The sequence below is a fragment of the Osmerus eperlanus genome, chromosome 7 (assembly GCF_963692335.1).
Source record: "Osmerus eperlanus chromosome 7, fOsmEpe2.1, whole genome shotgun sequence".
Classification (NCBI taxonomy): Eukaryota; Metazoa; Chordata; class Actinopteri; order Osmeriformes; family Osmeridae; genus Osmerus; species Osmerus eperlanus.
Window position 1 is genome coordinate 9,518,656 of NC_085024.1, and position 23,113 is coordinate 9,541,768.

The 23,113-nt window shown below is 39.4% G+C and overlaps 1 long non-coding RNA gene across 1 annotated transcript in view; it reads right to left on the minus strand.

Moving 5' to 3' along the window:
- LOC134022940 (uncharacterized) overlaps positions 1-15,997 on the minus strand; it is a 73,250-nt gene extending 57,253 nt beyond the window's left edge. The window contains exons 1-2 of the long non-coding RNA XR_009930719.1: positions 15,861-15,997; positions 14,909-15,762 (exon numbers count right to left, since the gene is read on the minus strand). This is a non-coding gene — a long non-coding RNA (uncharacterized LOC134022940). The remainder of the gene's footprint in view (positions 1-14,908; positions 15,763-15,860) is intronic.
- Between the last annotated feature and the right edge of the window lie 7,116 nt (positions 15,998-23,113).

A 23,113-nucleotide genomic window follows, 5' to 3' on the forward strand; every position in this document is an offset into this window, starting at 1 on the left:
TTCGATTAACCACGCCCATCCCTATCAGCCACCTCACAAAATAAAGAAGGTTCTACACCAAATTTGAATATTCTTCTAAGAAAGTCAGCGACCGGATATAGGCCTATTTTATAAATTATTTTAAAGTGAATCTCTTTGACTTTTGGGGAAATGGGCCATTTAATGAATTTAAAATGTTTTTTTGTTTTTTTTATGGACAATGCAACCATATTCGGAACCTGTACACACAATCCTCTGTTATCAAAAACATATTTAGATTTCAAAGCATCACTAATATATGTATTATTACATTTAATTTCAAATAAAGTACAATCATTAACTAGAGAGGGTACAATTTCTGGGGAAATTGTAGGGTGTGCTTGCTTGCGTCGGTTGCACAGGGGTCCGTTTTTGAATGACATTTTTACAACTGATATTTCTGTATATGTTATATAAAAATGCATACTTATTATTTATAAAGATTACATAGATTTAAAAGCATATTTTTTTTGCTGCTCATTTACAACTGAAAATACGAGTGAAGTGTAGAATGAAATAGATGTCTTCTCATTTCCCCTGCAAGAGGCAGCCTCATCGTTGAATCAAAACTAATAAATTTGGCAGACCGGTGTAAAAATTGACCTAATCTCTATGATTTAAACGTCATTTTAAGTTTTTCCCTTCTCATGATATTTTCAGGCATTTAGCCTACTCATTGCATTCATTCATTAATAAAGAACCCCCTTTGAAGATTATTCTACAAAGTTACCCGGCAGTAGAAGATGGAATCGCGATTCAAACAGTACCATCTGCTAACTGAAAATATGCCCCCCAAAACGTAAATAAGCTTGACATTTATTTAGTGGAAAATCGCTCATTTATAAAAAGCTCACTGGTAGCGATCATTGTCAGTAACAACGCAAAATGCGATATAGCCCTGTGTGGAGAAGCTGCCCCGGTAAATTGTACTACTACGGTACAGTACTAGACTACTGCTGTGTTCGTCTTGGTAGCGATTGCGTTGGTTGAATTGGATTTAACGTTCCGTTGTACGGTTTAAGCTGAAATTAATTATTTTCATGAACAGATTGACAACGTTTAGGCTGTGGCAATGAAGTTCAGGTTAGTAGTTAGATAGACTTTTGATTTAAGTAAGGGGAGTGCCGAACATGTTCTGTCGCCGTTTGACTTCCTAAACAGCTGTGTAAGTTAGATGTTTTTGTCGTGTGTCTCGCGTAAGCTACAGCGTTGCAGTGAGCTACACTGGTTTGAAACCACAGGTAATGGTAATTTCACCAACAAATCGTTTACTAATGTCAGAATAAATCCTACAACGAAAATGTATATGTGAGGAATGTTTATTTTAACGATTGAAAACAGATAACGCTACATCATAAACCACTGTAGTATGTGTTGCCCGGGCAACACAGGCTAATGTCATGATGCTAATACTTCAGTGAAATAGTAGACTACTGTTTCCGAAAGTAGATGTACTTCCTTAATAATATCATCTTATACTGTACATTACACATCACAATTGTGTGTCATATCACAAAGTAAAATGAGTAAATAGTTATCACCCTGGCCTCTTTGCTTGTGGCGTTTCTGCAGCTGCCTTGCAGTAAAGCTATAGTTAGCCTAGCTATCCCCCAAGTTAACAGATGCGAAACGAATGTTCTGCCAAAGGTAGTCACGCGTGTTTTCGTGACGTTAGTGACGTAGCGACGTTAGTAACGTCAGTGACTGTGGCTAGCAAATTAGCCACCGTTAGCTTCACTTTTCGCCACAAAAACTTAACTTCAGCCTAAACCATGCAACGGAACGTAAATTCCAATAGAAGCAACTCAATCGCTACCAAGACGAAACTTTTGACACCTACGTTGTCTATGTAGGCCAAATATTGACTGAGTTTTAGGGGGGCAAAAAGAAATAAAAATAATAATAATAATATATATGTGAGAGAACAAAGGTTGTGCTCTTGCCGAAGGCTTGAGCACACCCAACTAGAGAGGGTACAATTTCTGGGGAAATTGTAGGGTGTGCTCGCTTGCGTCGGTTGCAGGTGGGTCCGTCCCCTTAAGTTTTTTCCCATCTAGTGATATTTTCAAGCATTTAGCCTACTCAAGAACCCCCTTTGAAACAAGCGAACCCCCTTTGAAACAAGCTACTGTAACAACGTTGTCACCGGCAGTATTTCCGATGGAATCGCGATTCAAACAGTACCATCTGCTAACTGAAAATATGCCCCCAAAAACGTAAATAAGCTTTACATCTATTTAGGGAGAAATGGCTAATTCAAAAGAAGGCTAGCCAAACTTCACTGAGTGAGGGGATTGTTTTTAAGCGCCGGAAATGAGAATGTTTCTTTTGACATAAAGTTTGGGCTGTGGCACTGAAGCCAGCGACGCACCACACAAGCTTGAGTTTAAATACATTCTTTAATGTGACATTACTTACTGTACATGCAAGTCTTGATTTGCTTAAATGTACATGTATGATGCTGCTAGTAGTAGTACACCACGGCACGATACGATGCTCGCTGTGCAACAGCACATCAATCCATGCGTCGTTGCTAACGTGTGCTGACGTGGTGACGTAGCTAGCACTGAATACCCTTCGTTGACTAAAGGCACTTTTTGCCACAAAAACGTTGTAACCTCCTAAACCGTGCAACGGAGTGTAAATTAAAATACAAGCAACTCAATTGCTACAAAGACGAAACTTTTGACACCTAGGTTGTCTATGTAGTCCAAATATTTACTGAGGCTTAGGGGGGCAAAAATAAATAAAAGTAATAAATATATATGTGAGAGAACAAAGGTTGTGCTCTTGCCAAAGGCTTGAGCACACCCAATAATAATAATAATAGTAATAATAATAATAAGAAGAAGAATACATAGAAACACTTAAGGTGGCTTCGCCGCTTCGCGGCTTGGCCACCAATAATTTACCTTGCTTAGTGTGCACACTGTTAGATCCAGTGGAGAACAATTCCACTGCTCATCTTACTGGTATGATGTTGTATGTGACAAATAAAACCTTTAAATTGCACTTGGACTTGAACATCATATAAATTCAACCAGGCCATCCAATTATCACTGATCACTCGACCTATTTAATGGGAACGAGTGTGCACCCTAGGCATACAATATGGCAAAATTGCTTTTCGCTTGGACATAACGTGCGTTCCTGTTGCTTTCCTAATTGTGTCGATTCTGACTGCACACGTCACTGCTGTTGCGTGCCCTTATAAGGAGCTGTCGGGGCGTGTATGTATGCAAATTCAGGAGCACGAGGACACGCTTTCAACTTAAGAAAACTAATTCGGGGGAGCACAGCTCAGAAAACTTCTTCTGCGTAGGAACACATTTTCAAGCGTTCATGAATTTGGCGGATGTCTTTTTCTTACGTTGTTTTTCTGAAGCCCGTAAGAAACATTTCAGAAGAAACTTCAGAAAATGTTCGAGAATGAGGCCCAATGTTCCACAATATATCACAATGTATTCACAGCTCACATATTCACAGCTCACATATTTATGGTGTACTTATTCGTTATCTACGTCAAACAACATTCTGAATGCCTAAAGGGGATATAGGCCATAGCTTCTATAGGCTATAGCTTCTATAGGCTATTAATTGGTTACCCTTAATGAGACATCTTTATCACCTTCTATCTATTAATGCCAAGAATCTGTGTGTCTGTGTTTTTATAATTGGATTTTAGGGCAGCCGATAAATTAAGTCAGTTAAAAACATGACTAAATATATAATTATATCATACAATGCTTAAATAGATGACTTAATTATATAATTAAATGCCTAATTGACATGTATGAATTACAAATGAACAAAATGTATGAATTACAAAACACTTTATTTCATAATGGTCACACGTGTCACAACGCGTCAGAACGCGTGGTGAAGTAACATGAACGAGACGCATCTGTCGCTCCCTGCATTGAATGATTACTATAGGCGAGATGTATTGAATTTGGCCTAGATGAGGCAGTGCCCGAATCTGTGATGCAGCTGGTAAATATAATGTTAATTTGGTGTTCGTTTATTAGGAGTTTGAGCACATTTGCAATGTGGTGTTTGCATCAGGCTCACCCGTTCTCATTTCCAAGTCGCCAAATTGCTTTGTCATGGCCGTAGGCGTCGGATGCGGACGCACAGGGTACCCTTTGGCGTCAGTATGAGACGTTGAATATTAGGGTTGGGGTTTTGAGTTCCTTTTATGGTACATAGTCATGGCTTGGTACAGTGAATAATTGGGGTTAGTTAAACTGCAAATGTTTACTCTTCGACAGGTCTGCAAACGCCTTTGTAAGCAGATTTGTTAAAACGAAGAGTAAACATTTGGTTTCTTATGTACTACAACAGAACGTGGGATTGGGAAGATCCCAAATCAAACACGGCGAATCTGGAGCAGACGCCATGTTGTCAGAGCAATCAGCTCATGGGTTTCAGTCGCGTGACTTTTTTGTTGTGGCCGCCATGTTGGGGACCAATTCGATTCCCGTTCGTCGTAAGGGTTGAAGCTAAGTTAATCAATTGTCCCTTTAGCCCGTTAACATTAGCGAGATGATTGAGAACAGCAAATATCGGTTCGTCAACGGCTAATCCGCATCCAAATCATGTGGTTAATTTCAATCAGGCTAAACTTATCAGGGAAATTGCACGTGCACGTCCTACTTCAAAAGGCAGGAAAAGTCGATCACCAAAACCGTGATTTTCTAACGGTATGATGGCGGAAAAGACGAAAGAGAGAGCGGTGATATTGTAATAAATGTGGGTTTGTTCGTGGAGCAGGAAATTACTGCCAGTATGTCAGGCTGGAAGAACACAGGTACAAGCTTGTAACAATATAAAAAAGGTCTTTATTAGGTCCGGACAATGGTTCTCTAAAATTCATAAGCCAGGGTGGAATACTCCAGGGCACAACACAGGCTACACAGGCATTTAAGGAAGTTGGGCTCTCCCTGGACCACACTCCACCCTCCCCAATCCGGTGAAAGCACGGCACTCTCAGAGCTGGGCCAAACCCCCAGTAGACACCCCAACGTCACTGCACTCTCAAAGCTGGGCCAAACCCCGAGTAGACACCCCAACGCCACTGCACTCTGGCACTCACTCGAACACACACCTGTGCTACGTCACACGTGTATAGGGGAGACCCAACTACCCACTATGGACGGTGCACTGCTCCTCGCACCCTGTTCTCTCCCACCGCCAGGTAATTAAATTAAGCTATTTAAAATGGACAAGACAACAGTCAATAATTGGATACTTAGCCGCCGCTTGGCGAGACCCTCCCCGGGGTCTGAGCTTGGGCGTCGTACACTCTCCGGGCTGAATGTTAGCTGGACGCGTTGTCGGCTTAAGTCGTTGCGGTCTATTAGCAACGGAGCACTCTCCTACTTTCCCCGCCCTATAGCTGCTACAGGAGGCAAATACTCCTCCCCTCCTGCCACAGGAACACTAACCCCTCTCACTCACTGACTTTGTCGCCGGCAGCCCTTGTGACTGCGAACGCTCGCCACCCGTCTCCCAGAATGCTCCAGCTCCGACCAGCCTACCTCTGTCTCGGCCCAATCCCCCTTTTAACCCCTCCTCTATACCCCCTATAATCAGCCACACCTGCAACCACTAATTAAATGAGCCCGCAGCTCATTTCCATTACAATATTCTCGCCATCCGAGCAAACTATTATAATGAGTCTCTACGAAGACAATAAGCATATTATCATGGGTAAGTCAAACACCGGCACCGCTGCCAGAGCAAGACAAGCAGCTTGGCAAAAATTTTACGATAAGCTAAATTTGTACGTTTTGGGAAAATGTATAGGCATATCTTAAGTGCCTCATTACCCCAATCAATCAGATCACATTTCTTTAAATGTGCCTGCTGGCAGTAGGCTTAATGGAAATTAATAATCGAATGAGATCTTGCTAGCGAAAATAATGATCTCAACTCTTTCAGAATAAGTAGATAAAAACAAGGCCAAAGAGTATCTATGAATTCATAGACACTTACGAGGATATATGTACTGAAAGCGCTTATATCATGTAGGCCTACTATATATGTGTATGCATGTAGGCCTATGTGTAAATCCCTCTTTGATTTCATTGACTGGGACATGGCAGGGAATATGATGAATTGATTCATCAGCTGGTTAAGCGCCAAGTACACTTTTCTTACAGCAACGCATGCTGCGGCTTTGCCAATGTTTTCTGCATCGCCTATAGGCCTACTGTATAAAAATGTACCTGACGCAAAAAACCTCAAGGCTATGCAGAGTCTGAAGCACAGTTAAAGTTTCAAGTAGCTTTATTGTCAATTTCTTCACATGTCAAGACATAAAAAGTAATCGATATGACGTTTCCCACTCTCCCACAGTGAAACATATAAAAAGCACAGGCACAACAGATAAGACAAGACATTTCCTAAAACATAGCGTTACATATTCACATACAGCAGCATAAGCTCATAATAAAGCATAAAGCTTGCTGCGGCGTGTGATACTACCCTTACAAAAAAGAAGTAGATTAAAGTATACTATAAGTACAGTATACTAAATGGATTATATGGATAGTACACTTTTAGTTCACTTTTGATATACTTTTAAGAAGTATGCTTTGAAAATAGTTCACTTTTGATATACTTTTAAGTATGCTTTGAAAATAGTTCACTTTTGATATACTTTTAAGAAGTATACTTCGAAACATCAAATTGTTTACATTTCTTCTGGAGTAGGATGTACGTTTTCTATTATTATACAGCAAAATAATTTTTAAGTACATTACAGGTTAAATTCTTTAGATCCATCTCATTCTAATTATTCATGTCTAGGAAAGTCTACTATGCATTGCACATTGAATCTTTTTTCGTACTGAAGCTGTAACCTTAATTACTGCAAAAACATTTTGAAGCCCTATACTCTTATACTAATAATTATCGATTGAGTTGAGTATTAATTGAGTATTAATGGAAAAAACGAAAAAGCGACTTGAGAAAGAAGCAGACAGAAGGGTTGCATTGTGCATTTGAAGGTTATACTGTCAAACTGACTGAAGAACGAAATAAGGACGTGAAAAAATGAAGATAGCGTGGCTCATTGGCTGGTCAATTCCCACGATGCAAGGCGGTAAATAATGTAAAAATTTGCCGATAAGTTTGCCGTTTGTTCGAAATACAAATGTAACTTCATGAATTTCGTTTTTTTTATGTGTCTGCTTAGAATGTAGTTTTTTGTTGCGTGGTAATTGTCATTGTTGTGCCGGTTTACCATTGTAACCATGAGTTAAATGAGTGTTACGTTTCATAAGAGGAGCTGGATTATTTTACTTTAGTGTATACATAATAATTAGCTTCTTTCAGCTAAGGATCTGCGGTGTTACTTGGCGATGCAAAATCAGCAATGCGAAAAGGGCCCCTAAAAATTTAAATATATTAGTAAATCAGGGTAAATTGACATTTATTGAGTTTACTTCTTGACGTACTTACAATAATTGAAAGTGCACTTGAAAGTATTGCAAAGTATACTTTGAGGTACTTTAGGAAGTATACTTCATGAACTGAAAGTGCACTACACAGGTTACTTTAGAGTATTCCAAAGTATACTTTGAAGTACTTTAGGAAATATACTTTATGAACTGAAAGTGCACTACACAGGCTACTTTACAGTATTAAAAAGTAGAGGGAGTCAGGTGGCTGAGCGGTTAGGGAAGCGGGCTAGTAATCAGAAGGTTGCTGGTTCGATCCCCGGCTCTGCCAAATGACGTTGTGTCCTTGGGCAAGGCACTTCACCCTACTTGCCTCGGGGGGAATGCCCCTGTACTTACTGTAAATCGCTCTGGATAAGAGTGTCTGCTAAATGACTAAATGTAAACCTCAAATACACTATAAGTGTACTTTAAAGTGTACTAAATGACCTAAAAAGTGGGCCAATTCAGTTTACTTAGTACAAAAATAGTATAGAAATAAGTACACTTTTAGTACACTGATAGTATACTCTTAAGTACCATGGTAATAGTATAATTTTTATACTAAGTATACTTACAAAATAAACTTGAAGTATACTTCTTTTTTGTAAGGGTAGTATTTGCAATGTACGGCCCGAGAAGGTCTTGCAAATAAATGAGTCCTTGTCGGCTGAATCGATATCGCTCAAACAAGAACTCATCCGTGTGAAATAAAGGATCTTAGCGATCGCGAAGAACTCTATTGGTATGGAAATGTAATCGAACTAGAATATAGCTCCTTGGTCAACTGGGTCTCTGAAAAAGGGAGCTGCCATGTTATTTACCGGGGGTGTGGCAAGCTTATCCAGCTACACTTACGTTAGCCTGCTCTGGAGCAGGTTAGTGCTAATTGATATGTTACTATGGTGATTTATCGAAAGTTGCTTCCACGAACCAAAAAGAGGGGCGTTTTTTTTCTTAGCCTGAAAATTAGCTCGCTAAACCGATTAGTGAGCTATGACGAATACCCCCCGTGTCTCCTCAGTGAGAGTCACAAAATTTTCGCACACGAAAATAGCACCTTACCACCGACGAAAAGCAACAATATTTTTATGAGATAGATACTTTAGGTTTTGATCCTTATTTACTGACAAGTGAACTTCTTACTCCACTAAAGTATAGTAAAAACCAGCCATATTTGACGTTTGCTGACATCTATATTTACCTCGTCCACAATCCCTCTCCATACACCGGGGAAGCCCTTAACCCTTGTGTTATCTTCGGGTCGTTCTGACCCATCAGTCATTGTGACCCACCGTCGTATTGCGACAACTTTACCGCATACAAAAACAAAGTGAAGCATTTTCTTTTAACCGTTGGGCTGTCTCAGACCCCCCACATTGCGAAGGTTAAAAGAAAATTATTTTAATTTGTTTTTGTATTGGGTAAAATTGGGTAAACACAACGATGGTTCGTTATGAACCTTTGGGTCATGTGACCCGAAGGCAGCACGAGGGTTAAGGCATTTAAAAGCACCGAAGCCTACCGCTACTTCTCATCAGGATGAGTTAATGATCCCAAAATGTATAATTCGGGAGATGAAGAAAATGTTCTTGATCATAGGAAGGGTCAGTGGCAGTATGTTAATCAAGCGATATTAACACTACACGAATAGCTTTTATATCACTGAACTGAATTGCCATCAGATTCTGTTGTAATATCAGTCACATCAGTACATCAAATGAAAAGTAGTTTAGCATACTAAAGGCCGAATTATACTACTCCGACTCCATTACGGACAGACAGAGGACGGAGTCGGACGGATTTGTTGAATTTATAGTACTCCGAAGGCTGTGGGTGCTGAAAACAATTCACCGCCAGAAGAGTAGGTGGCGCTGCACTGCGATGCTAGCTAGGTTATTGAAAAGTCTGAGCAAACTTACAAATTAGCCGTTTTATCAATAACATAAGCACATTTTCAGCAATTACACTGCCCATTTCTCATCACATTTTAATTCAGATGCTGATTTACATATACTGTTTAGCTGAAATATGAATTGTAAAAACTTACAGCAATGGCGGTCAAAGGATTCTGTTTGTCTTGTTGGTCACGGCAACCCCACCCCCGCCCCTGACGCAAGCGATTCTTAATACGGACCAATCACAGCCAAGGGGTATCCGTAAACTGACGGACGGACGGATAGTCAGGAAAATCAGGAGGTGCACGTAGAGCTCTTCGAGGGGCTCGGAGAGGGCGTTCCACGTCGGAGAGGGCGTTCCCTGTGTCCGTGTCCGTGAAAACGGAGTAGTATAGAACAATTTTTTGTTTGTAAACATTCGGGATGCGTGCGCAACGTGGCTGCAGAAAACCGGGAAAGGATAGCATTTATAATGGCAAAAGGACCACACGGATAATACAAATAGTTAGATTTGAGACGTACTGCGTCTCAGTAAAAGACGCAGTACGCAGATAGCTGAGTGAGACGTACTGCGTCTCACGGCGTTATACTGTTTTGACGTTAGCCTCAGAGTCAGACTCGGGTCGCTCACTGGCACAATGTTGTATTTCACTACACCAAAAACGTCAGGGAGGACTGCCTATTGTAGATACGAGCCTGCTGAAGATAGCCAGCATCTCGGATTTATTTAACCGAGCCTGTTTCATTCGTCATTTGCCTGAGAAAGTGACCTCCGTTACCCTTACAAAAAATAAGTATACTTCAAGTTTATTTTGTAAGTATACTTAATATAAAAAGTATACTATTATCATGTTACTTAAAGTATACTAGCAGTGTACTTATTTATATACTATTTTTGTACTTATTTATATATTATTTATGTACTAAGTAAACTGAATTGGCTCACTTTTTAGGTCATTTAGTACACTTTTAAGTACACTTAGTGTATTTCAAGGTTTACTTTTGAGTAAAGTAGCCTGTGTAATGCACTTTCAGTTCATAAAGTATACTTCCTAAAGTACTTAAAAGTATACCTTGGAATACTCTAAAGTAACCTGTGTAGTGCACTTTCAGTTCATGAAGTATACTTCCTAAAGAGCCTCAAAGTATACTTTGCAATACTTTCAAGTGCACTTTCAATTAATGTAAGTACTTCAAGAAGTAAACTTAATAAATGTAATTTTACTATTAGATAGTAATATATTATAATGTTTAAGAGCCCCTCAAACGCCTCAGATTATAAGTCACTTAGCGAGAATGGGGCCCCTTGCAAAGTTACACTGCAGATTCTTAGCTGAAAGAAGCTATACACTGCACAAGCGTTAAAAGAATCCATCTCTTCTTATGAAACGTAACAGTCATTTAACTCATGGTTACAATGGTAAACCACCACAACAATGACAACCAAACAAAACACTACATTCTAAGCAGACACATTTAAAAAACGAAATTGATGAAGTTACATTTGTATTTCGAACAAACGGCAAATTTATCAGCACATTTTAACACTATTTACCACCTTGCATCATGGGAATTGACCAGGAAATGAGCCACGCTATCTTCATTTTTTCACGTCGTTATTTAGTTCTTCAGTCAGTTTGACAGTATAACCTTCAAATGCATAATGCAACCCTTCTGTCTGCTTCTTTCTCAAGTAGCTTTTTCGTTTTTTTCCATTAATACTCCAATTGATAATTATTAGTATAAGATTATAGGGCTTCAGAATGTTTTGGCAGTAATTAAGGTTACAGCTTCAGTACCAAAAAAGATTCAATGTGCAATGCATAATAGATTTTCATAGACATGAATAATTAGAATGAGATGGATCTAAAAAATGTAACCTGTAATGTACTTTAAAATTATTGGGTGTGCTTTGCCTTTGGCAAAGGCACAACCTTTGTTCTCTCACATATATATTTATTATTGTTTATTTTCACCCCCCTAAGGATCAGTCAAGATTTGGACTACATAGACAACGCCTGTGTCAAAATGTTTGTCTTGTTCTCGATTGCGTTGCTTGTATTTTTATTTACGTTCCGTTGCACGGTTTAGGAGGTTACAACGTTTTTGTGGCAAAAAAGTGCCTTTAGTCGACAAAGGGTACTCAGTGCTATCTACGTCACCACGTCAGCACACGTTAGCAACGACGCATGGATTGATGTGCTGTTGCACAGCGAGTATCGTATCGTGCCGTGGTGTACTACTACCAAAGAACTTATATTGACTCTTTGCTACTACTAGCAGCATCATACATGTACATTTAAGCAAATCAAGACTTGCATGTACAGTAAGTAATGTCACATGAAAGAATGTATGTAAAGTTTAAACTCAAGCTTGTGTGGTGTGCGCTGGCTTCAGTGCCACAGCCTAAACTTGATGTCAAAACAAACATTCTCATTTCCGGCGCTTTCAAACAATCCCCTCACTCAGTGAAGTTTGGCTAGCCACCGCAACTAGCTTGCTCGTAGCAAACTTCTTTTACATTTACATTTATTCATTTAGCAGACGCTTTTATCCAAAGCGACTTCCAAGAGAGAGCTTTACAAAGTGCATAGGTCACTGATCATAACAACGAGATAGCCACAAAACATTGCGAGTAGCCAAAACATGAAGCACACATTGTGAACAACCAAAATAAGTGCCAAAGGGAAGAACCATAAGAGCATGTAGTTAAACAAGTTACAATTAAACAACATGAGCTGCTATAAGTGCAAGTGTACCTGTGGAAAAAAAGCAAGCAACAATAATAAACAATATATCACAGCGAGTACAAAAATTTAGGTCAGTTACCACTAACCACAAGAGCAACAAGTCTCTAAGCGAGAGTCATTGTGATCCTTGAGGAAACTAACATCGGGTCAAGCGAACCATTCCTAAGTACCGTTGTACTCCCGGAACAAGTGCGTCTTGAGCCTTTTCTTGAAGGTGGAGAGACAGTCAGTGTCTCTGATGGAAGTGGGGAGTTGATTCCACCACTGGGGGGCCAGACAGGAGAAGAGCTTGTGTTGGGACCGGGCGGTCTTGAGCGGTGGGACCACCAGGCGGTTGTCTGAAGAAGACCGTAGGTGACGGGTGGGGGTGTAGGGCTGCAGGAGAGACTTGATGTAGATGGGTGCAGTCCCGTTCACTGCTCGGAAGGTCAATACCAGGGTCTTGAATCTGATACGGGCCACTTTTGAATTAGCCATTTCTCCCTAAATAGATGTAAAGCTTATTTACGTTGTTGGGGGCATATTTTCAGTTAGCAGATGGTACTGTTTGAATCGCGATTCCATCTGAAATACTGCCGGTGACAACGTTGTTACAGTAGCTTGTTTCAAAGGGGGTTCTTGAGTAGGCTAAATGCTTGAAAATATCACTAGATGGGAAAAAACTTAAGGGGACGGACCCACCTGCAAGCGAGCACACCCTACAATTTCCACAGAAATTGTACCCTCTCTAGTTATTGGGTGTGCTTTGCCTTCGGCAAGGGCACAACCTTTGTTCTCTCACATATGTGGGTAGTTGACAAATAAGGGTGAAACAGTATTTTTTTTAAATAAAGTTCTAATGAGGATTACAGTTGTATGAAATTATAATGTTAAAATGCTGAATTTTTTTAAACTGCTAGTGTTCCGTAGATTTTTTGTATAATTTCATTATTTTTTAAGCTTTTCTTATAGCTTCAGCCACAATTTGTCCTGCGGTGTGACATGTCACTATGACAAAATTACAATATTTTACTATTATTGATTTCAAGTACAACTTAGGTATGTTTAAAGTTTAAGAAGTACTCTTTCAGAATGTTCATTAAAATTCTGCATATGATTATTTTTCACAGCTGTTTTTTTATTTGATTATTCACTTTTGCCATCTTTTATCACTCACTCTAGTGGAAATATTCTATAAAATGAAAAAAAAACCCTAATGAAAATGTCTGCTTTCTTTTTGATAGTTAAATTATGCAATATTTTCATATGTACATAATAATAAAAGTTAGTTAAGATTAGGAAAAGTAATTTAATTGTATTTGAAGTGATGTCACACCACAGGACGTGCCGTCACACCACAGGAAGAGATGAGACATTGTATGAACTTTATTGGTAAAATGTATTAAGTACTTTTGTAACAAACAAATCCATTTGCATTTTTAACTTAAGATTTGTCAACAACAAGACATACTGAATAATCAACATATTAGAGGCATCAGTCGTCAAAAAGAAGAAGACAAAACATATCTTGCTTCTCAGTAGAATGTCATTGAAATCATGTTAGAAAAAGCTGTGTTGAACATGATCCAATCAAGTTGGTCCAATTTTGCCACTCTACCACAGGGCTCAGGCTCAGATATCCCCCCAATTATGTTGGTACGAGAGTAATAGATGCGATCATTTTTGTCAGGCCACTGGAAAGCCCACATATCGCTTCTCATCATATTTGACAATGATGAACTTTCTCACCTCCAACACGTCTTGGTCACCTTCATCATCTTCATCTTGGGAGGGAGGGACTGTGCTCACCTCTTGACCTGGACTGCCAGTGGTCATTGTGACTTGTTTGACATTAAAGCAGTCACACACTTTGGGATAGTTGCAGAAGCAACTGACTTCCCTGTGAAATATTTCCCCCGGTGTCGTAGTGAAAATCTGGTGTGTGCCCAGTATACCCTTCACAGCTGGTAGGACAGGAGGGAGCAGTGTGTCAAATTCAGCAATGTCCTTTTCCTCTATCCATTTAATTTGGATTTTCATCTCATCTTTGCTGGACAAGAAGTCAAACAGTGCCTCAGCAGTTTGTAGATCATGTCCCCTTAGCACAACCTGGTCTGCCATCCGCTTCACACAAGCTCCGACCCCATCAGGAGCCCCTTTTCCGTGACTTCTTTCACTGTAATTCCATGTTACACTCTGGAACCCCCAGGTAAATGGCACAGTGCTCATCAGGAAACAGTTGGTCTTATTGCGGTACACTTACTGGCTTACTGCGTCACAGGACCATCGCTGATTACATGGAGTGACTCAAACGGTGAGCCATGCTGGATCTGGAGGTCCTCAATGACCGGCTGTAAGTGAGCCCACACAGCATGCTCATCGTGCCTCAGAGACTTTGATATGGTTGCAAAGCTCTGAGTGGCCGTTTTGGTGTATGCTACAACTGTATGGAGGGTAACCTGGCTCCTACTTCCACCAAAGTGAAAAGCTTGTATCTCAGTATTAAGTTTACAAGCATAGTTTTCAGAGAAATCTATATGTAAAGCTAAGTCGTTCTCCTGCAAATTTCCCTTCAACTCTCTTATTTTCCGTGCTTGGTGCATCCAGTTAAACTGGTGGGATGCTATCGACTCCAAGGCATGTTGGAAGGCCTCTGCAAGTTGTCCCAGTGTTCCACTCACCCCTTTCTTCACCCAGTTTTTGTACACCTTGTCACATCTTCTCGCTGCCACCTGCTCCCACCTTGCCAATTCAGAGGTATCATGTGTGTTGCGCTGCACCTCATCAAAACAGCAGTTTGTGCACAGCCTCTTCATACACTGCTGATCTTCAGCATTGCACGTTATCTCAGACAGAAGATGGGAAAGGCTCTTGGTTGCGATCAGGCCTTTACGTACCAAACACTCTATGAGAAGATGCATGTTCTCATGCTAATAACATGCACAAGTATTCCTGTCTGTGGGTCTGGCCTCTGTGATGTGCTTGGGCCTGTACCTCACAAACTGACGGTATGACATCTGATGCACCAAGGTGCATTCCTGGCTGAATTTGGTGTGGAGCTCCAATAATGTGTTGGTCAGAACACGCCGCTGCATTTTATTTTTCCGCCCTACTGTATCCTTTTTTCCCGCCAAGAGCCTACTGTTTTCATCTCTGGTTAGAAAATGAATAACTTTTTTTTTTTTTTCTGTAGCAACCTTTTTCTTTGCTCGTCTGGTGGTGGATTGACGGGCAGATTCCTTACTTTTTCCCCAGCGATGCTTTTGGACCCTCATTTTGCTGTTCACTTTTCTTATGCCATCCAGCTCTGATTTAAGCGTCATGTTCTCTTTTTCCAGCTTCTTGACTTTGGCTCTCAATTTGGCTTGACACACTGTTTTCTTCCGCCTATTGCTTGGTGGATGGGCTAAGGGAAGGTTATGGCTGATTGTTGACAGAATAGAAGGACTTGGAATGGGAGATAGAGAAGGAGAACCATGCACAGGAGAACCATGGACAAGTCCTTCAGGTGATGGGGGAGTCATGTCTAAAAAAGCTGCCAGATCCTTCTTCTTCTTCCTGTTCTTTGCCTTTGTCTGCCTCCATTCTTCACGACGCTTTTCTTTTTTTTGTTTTGGGAGGCCACTTATATTTCTTGGTGGAATTTCTCCCTTAGCTTTCTTTTCTTGATATCTGTTGATAAAGCAGAGACAGTTGTTGCACAGTTTCTACACAAAGTGTACATTTTAAAGAAAGCCTCAACTCCCTTTCCCTATTATCAGCTTATTAACTTTCTTCTTCTCTCCCTAAGGATCTCCTCACGCCTGGCTTCATCCTGGTTTAACCTTTCCCGGTACTGCTTAGTCCTTTCTTTGCTCATTCTTTGCTCATGCTATAAAAATCGACAAAAAGACCTTTAATGTGATTGTTAACATTCCAGATACAATAAATGATTATGTCACATTGACTCAAATACCTAATATATATATAACATTTAAAGAATAACAGATAAAGACCAAACAAGACATCAAACTTATTTATGTCACACCACAGGACAGAGTAGTCACACCACAGGACAGGGCCGTCACACCACAGGACAGGGCCGTCACACCGCAGGACATTTTCATCGTTGTGGCCATTTTGAGTCATTGCTATACAAGACTGACCTTAGCTATTATGCTAACTGAATAATTACACCGTTTTAACCTTAATATGTTTAATTAAAAATCTATATTTTTTACAAATTTTGAACTACAGCTGTCACACTACAGGACTCTCAAAAAATGACACATTCATTGTCTGACAGAAACAGTGAAATTTATGAAATGAATCAGAGGTAAACGCTCACCTTTTAACCTTCACTGTACATTCCAACATCTGGGGGGCTTCCTTGTAGGGGGGGTTGACTAAGGACCCCTATAGTTGTCCATGTAACTGCCGTTTCAAAAATCTGATTTTCCATGTCACGCCACAGGACAGCATTTGTGTTACGAAAGTTATTTTGCTGTAAATACTATTTTACTAGTTTTGCGCATATTAAAACCTAATATTAATAATGTAAATATATACAATATAATGCCAAGGCAGTTATTAGCTGCTCCAGATATTTCTGGTTTATTTTGTTCATATGTAAGTTTAATGCTTCACCTATGTTACGGTCACACCGCAGGACATTTTGCGTATTCACCTTAAAATATAATCAAAACATAACAGATATTTCATACAAAATCATAAGTTTAAAACAAAGAACCATAATATGCTTCACTACCATGTGTTGTTTAAGTGGTAAAATGCATCTAAATAAACATTCACACTTAATTACAGAAAAATCATGTGTCATGTCATCTACCCACATATTATTATTATTATTATTATGTTTTCCTGTTTCTCTTTATTGTTGGAATGCTGCTTCAGCATTCCAAGTATTGTTCTTTGAATCTTTATTCAACTTATTGTTGGAATGCTGCTTCAGCATTCCAAGTATTGTTCTTTGAATCTTTATTCAACTTATTGTTGGAATGCTGCTTCAGCATTCCAACAATTGTTCTTTGAATTGTTCTTTGAATCTTGCAGCATTCCAACAACTTATTATTTTTATTATTATTATTTATCTTCTATTTCTTCCGTGGCACGTTTCAGCGCCTTCAAATCTTCAGCTATTAAAACCGTTCAGCTATCAAAAAAATCAGCAGTTTCAGGCCATGGGTACTTTGACTTTTCAGCTTTGTACCTCTTATGCTTGAATTAATATAAATCAATATTCATAATATTTTTAACATGGGTTTCCAATGGAGTTTTCTTTCAAATCCTCTCAAACTTCTTAAAACTTCTTCAACTTCCAAATCCTTCTTCTTCCTCAATCTTCCAGCTAGAGCCACCGTTTAAACTTTAAAATGTTGACAAAACCCTAAACTATTTTTAAATAATTCAGCTTTTTGATATCTATTCAACTTTTTTCAATATCACTGATTATGTTTCATGACTTTTTCAAGCCGTTTCTGAGATTTACATGGGTTTCTATGTAGAGAGCTAGAGTGAGGCATTGGAATGTTGCGCAAATTCAGAGTGACAGCATAGTCCGAAACCGTTTTTTTTTTTTAATGGCACTTTTGCCCTCACGGCCACAATATTAACTTTTCAAGCTTCATTTTGGATCAAAACGATGCCGTGCTTGTGCTGGTCGGATATGGGTATGGAAACACACAGTTATTTACTTTTTGCATGAGGAGCCCGAGAGTGAGACAAAGTCTGTCTCAAGCCCCATAGAGACTAATGCAAATGTTGGGACAAATTCGTCAGAGAAAGCAAAAAGAACAAGATTTTGAAACTGCCGGTAGAGTCGTATTTCTGACCGCACAGAAATATAAAGGACATCTCTGGTTTCGGCAGAGTCTTGGGTCTCGGAAAATATCCTTATTTTTGGGATTGGACGTATAGTTTTGCGTCTAGGTTAACTTGTTTGAGGTGTGGATTCTAGCTACATTTCTGTTATTCTTTTCCCTCAGCGCGTTAGCAATCATAGCTGCACCATCACCGTGGCAACGACAGACACGCACCACTCAGTCTCTCACACAGGTGATTTGTATTAGCTGATTAGTGGAGTCACAAGACAGAGCTATTCAGTCAACTCGTCTCATTAAAAGACTAAGAGCACTATAATTTCAGCTACTAAGACGAATATAATACTTCTACTAGCAATTGTCGGTTTATGCCATACGATTACTCCGTTTAAACATATAGGGACCTAAAATTTTAATATGTGGACTATATACTAAGGGTACATAAACTAGCAGTACTAAGTGGGATTAGAATATAATTTATTTTATTGTATATTTAATTCTATTCTAATCCCACTTAGTACTGCTAGTTTATGTACCCTTAGTATAGATAGTCCACATATTTAAATTTTAGGTCCCTATATGTTTATTGTATGCACCTTCCTGCCAAAGCAAATTCCTTGTCTGTGCAAACTTTCATGGCGAATAAATCCCATTCTGATTCTGATTTACATGTGTAATTAGTTATGCGATTACTCAATAAGCGCGTCTACATGATTCTTTTTATTAATCGTTGTATGCTCCACGGACAAAACTTGCACCATCATCCTTCTGCAACAAAGTGTCGCCGTGTCTTTCTGTATCGGCCCTACTGCTGTATGCTTCATTCAATCACATTGAATCCTACTAAGAAAGCCGAGTAAACGCACTCAATGCACACATCTGCTACTGCTATTACTATCCCAACTATAATTTCAGCTGTTAAGACTATAATATTATTTTTTATAACTAGCTAATGTAGCCGATGTGTATCGGTGAAACTCACTCCTCAGGTATGTAACAGGCCACCCGCATCAACGAATAGCTAGCTTTTCGTTGGCGTAGTTGGTAGTGGTGGCGCTTGGGAAGCCAGAGGTGGTAAGTTCGAACCCAGTGCGGGACGATTTGCCCGATACCTCTGACGGAGCTTGCAAGACCACGTCTGTTACACTGGTGCCGTGACCCGGATCGCTAGGTTAGCATCAGCTAACCGGCCGGAGTAAGTTTGAGGGGTGAATGTAGCCGATGTGTATCGGTGAAACTCACTCCTCAGGTATGTAACAGGCCACCCGCATCAACGAATAGCTAGCTTTTCGTTGGTGTAGTTGGTAGTGGTGGCGCTTGGGAAGCCAGAGGTGGTAAGTTCGAACCCAGTGCGGGACGATTTGCCCGATACCTCTGACGGAGCTTGCAAGACCACGTCTGTTACACTAGCCTAGGCCTACTTCTTCTTCTGTTTAACAGTTCAGCTTTCAGCTTCTCCCGCATTGTATTTCAGCTCTTAGCGTTGTTAGATGATGCAGTTCAGTTTCCACACTGCCTCTTTTGTGTGACTCACACATTTTTGACATTCATTTCAGCTTGCGGGTATTTTCTCATTTCTGTATTTTCTGCAATTTAAGAAAAATAATTTCATCTTTCAGCATTCCAACGCATTTTCAGCAGGAAATGCCTTTCTAGTTATTAGTGTGTTTGCTTCAAGCAAAAACACTATTGTTATTCTGCATACTTATTATTTTTTTTATTATTATTATTATTTATTTTTTTTTTCCTCACTTTTTTCCGTCGCCTACTCCTTTCACACCGTTTAAGCTAGAAACTATGGCGTGAAATTAGTGCCAGGAGAGCGAGCTCTGTAAAAACTATTTGTAACTTGCAAAAATGATGTGTCTCTGTAGAAAATGATTTGTGTACTTGCAAAAAAAAGTTTTGTGTCTCCGTAGAAGAAAAAGATTTGTGTACAGTAATCCCTCGTTTATCGCGGGGGTTACGTTCCGAAAATGACCCGCGATAAGTGAAATCCGCGAAATAGAAAACTTTTTTTTTTTTACAATTAGCAACTATTACATGTATACAAATACAGTGACTCACGTGTAGGCCGTTTCACTGCTCTTCAGACTGGGCCGCTGCATCCTGACTGCGCTCTGCAGTGTTCTCTTCTTCTGAAGCCCGCGGTGTAAATTTGCCAAGCTGTTTTATGTACGTACACATAACTGCACGAGACGACAAAATGATAGCACAATTCGTAGCATGTTTTGATACAAGAAGCGGGAGTGAGTTTTTAGCGAATCAGAATGCAGAGCACAATGCACCAAAAAAAAAAAAAAAATGCATTATGAAAATCCGCGAAATAGCGAATCCGCGATAAGTGAACCGCGAAGTGGCGAGGGATCACTGTACTTGTAAAAAAAGTTTTGTGTCTCCGTAGAAGAAAAAGATTTGTGTACTTGTAAAAAAAGGTTTTGTGTCTCCGTAGAAGAAGGCGGGAACACTGCTCCCAAAACCATCTAAGCCAATCAAATATAGCAATTTCTGTGTCTAGTATCATTGGACATTTTCGTCTGTCTATCACACAAAGAATGTCAGAGAATAAGAACAAAACTAGAATGCTGATGATTTCAATGGCGAGTCATTTGGTAAGTAGTTCAAAATATCCATGGGCATGTACCTTTAATGCAACATTTAAAGATTATTCGGTTAGCACACTCTTAACAGTATAAATTAATGGATAAGAGTCGTAGTAAGTTGAATAGTTTTTGTTTATGACCTGTTTATACCATTTTGAAGACAAGATTTAGGGCTTTCTAATGATGTAAATATTTATATGATCACGTTAGGCAAATCATCCTTTATCAAGACGATTTCACGGAGCCATTCTGACAAAAATCTTCTCCGTCTGCATTACTTTTTTAGAAAACCTCATTTTTAACCACTTTCACTACAAGATAGAGGATATGTTAAAGATGAAATGTGCGTACGTTTGTCGTGAATTCAGAACAGCAGACAGATTTAAGATAGACTATTTTGTTTAAAAGTTATGACCACTGAAGTGATGAGTGGGATAACGCAATTCCAAGCTAGCGCGATGGCTCTCCATAACTAAAAACGGTTCTACTTTTTCCACAATCGACCAAATTGGCCAAACAAGGTATGTACATTGATCTTAAAGTGTACATAATCTAGCTAGATTATTTTTCTTTAAGAAAGTTTCACAGAAATCTGCAAAAATCGAGGCTCAACACTGTCATAGCCGACTGTCACGAACAGTTAAACCGGGGTCACGAAAGGTTTACTGCAGCTGCCATTACTACGAACAAAAGCTTCGTAACTGAAAGGTTTTTACTTTTAGTTGACGATATTGAACACAGACGTTAAGAAACTTGTCTTTACTCTAAATATCTTCTCCGTTTTCAATTTGAAGCAGTAAATCTAACACATTAGGAATTCTCCCACGACATCCGCTCGCTCTGCTTTGACAAATATGTTTTCTCAGTCCACCATACATTAGACGAGCTAATTTTCGAGCACTTTCAATACAAGATACAGGTCATGTTAGAGTTGATATATATATACATAAATTGTGTGGGTAATGTAGAATAGCAGACAGATTTGAAATATGATCTTTTGTTTTAAAGTTCTGGTCATTCTAGTGACGAGTGCTTACAACTCTAGCTACGACTGTCATCATACAGTACTGTACTAGCTGCCATAGAACGGCGAAACTGTACAAACAAATGCTTCGTAACAGTATTTACTTTTTATCGGCGATATTGACAACAGAGGTTAGGGAACTTGTCTTTAATCAAAAGATCGTCTCCGTTTTCAATTTGAAGCAGTATCTACCTTACTGTAGGAAATCTCCCATTGCATCCTCTCTCTAGCTTCTTCGGCTAAAGATGGACGACAATGACGATGCATGCATTATTCACGCCTACTGTGTTAATACAGTCTGTAAAAATACCACTTTGACACACTTGCAAGAAATGATCCGCTGGCTAGATGTAGCATGATCTTATTTACCACCCACAATAGTTCTGCTTTTTTTTGCAGCAGCATTCTGAGTTAGAGTAGCTAGCTTTTCCAGTTGCACAACAAAGTCACATAATGTGACGAGATTGAATTAAAAAAACTCACCAGGGACAACGACAACATCGGCAACCCTGCACTATGGATTATTATTTTGATGTCATCTTTAAATTAAGTGTCAGAACAGGACTGGTTGTGCAGGCACACATGATTAGTTTCTCCTTCATCTTGAACCTAAAACCTAGATTCTAGGTTAGAAATGTTGACAATGACCAACAGTTGCTAGTTACAAGAAACAAGGAACCAATCCGATTGGCCAACGCTCTTCACTGTTCCACTGTTCAAACTTTTTTCTGTTTCTACATCTTTCAATTATTAATACTTTTCAGAATGGGTTTTATTCGCCAAGAAACATCACACAGACAAGGAATTTACTGTGGCAGGAAGGTGCACACATTAAACATATAAGAATCTTAAATAAGAAGTGTACAAGTCTAACTAATACTAAGGTTTAAAAATGTAAAAGGTTTAGAATTAAATAAAATGGCTCTAACATAACGCTTTAACATTTATGAAATTAAATAAGATACCCTTTTCATCACTCTTTTTTCTCCTTTTTCAACCGTGAGAAAATATTGTAATGCATAACAATGACAGATATACTTTTAACACTGTCTCACCATTTTGGTTTCAAAGCAACACTTTTTTTCACCTTCATACTGCTGACATACTTTTGTCTGCTATGATATTGATAACTGTTATGCAATATACTCTTCATCACTATATTTGCTCATTTTTCTAACTTCAAACTTTTTTCCTGTTTCTCAATGTTTCATTCTTTAATACTTTTAACTAGTGGTGGGCCGTTATCGGCGTTAACGCGCTGCGTTAACCTGAGACTTTTATCGGGCGGTAAAAAAAATATCGCCGTTAATCTATTCTCAAAGTTGGGTTGGGAGCTGGGTCTGTACTACGCAAGCTATAATGACTTTCACCTTGATATTTTAGCGCGGATGTATACCTTGCCGAATTGCACTGTAGAGGGCGAGAACGAGTCTTTGAACCTGTGTGTATGCCTTGTGTATGAAATTATCACATCAAACGTAACGTGCTAACATGGATGCAGCTATGAAGCCGCCTGGTTTGCTTCAGGGAAAATGTATTTTTAAGAAGCTTCCCAATGGAAACCTCGACAAGACTAA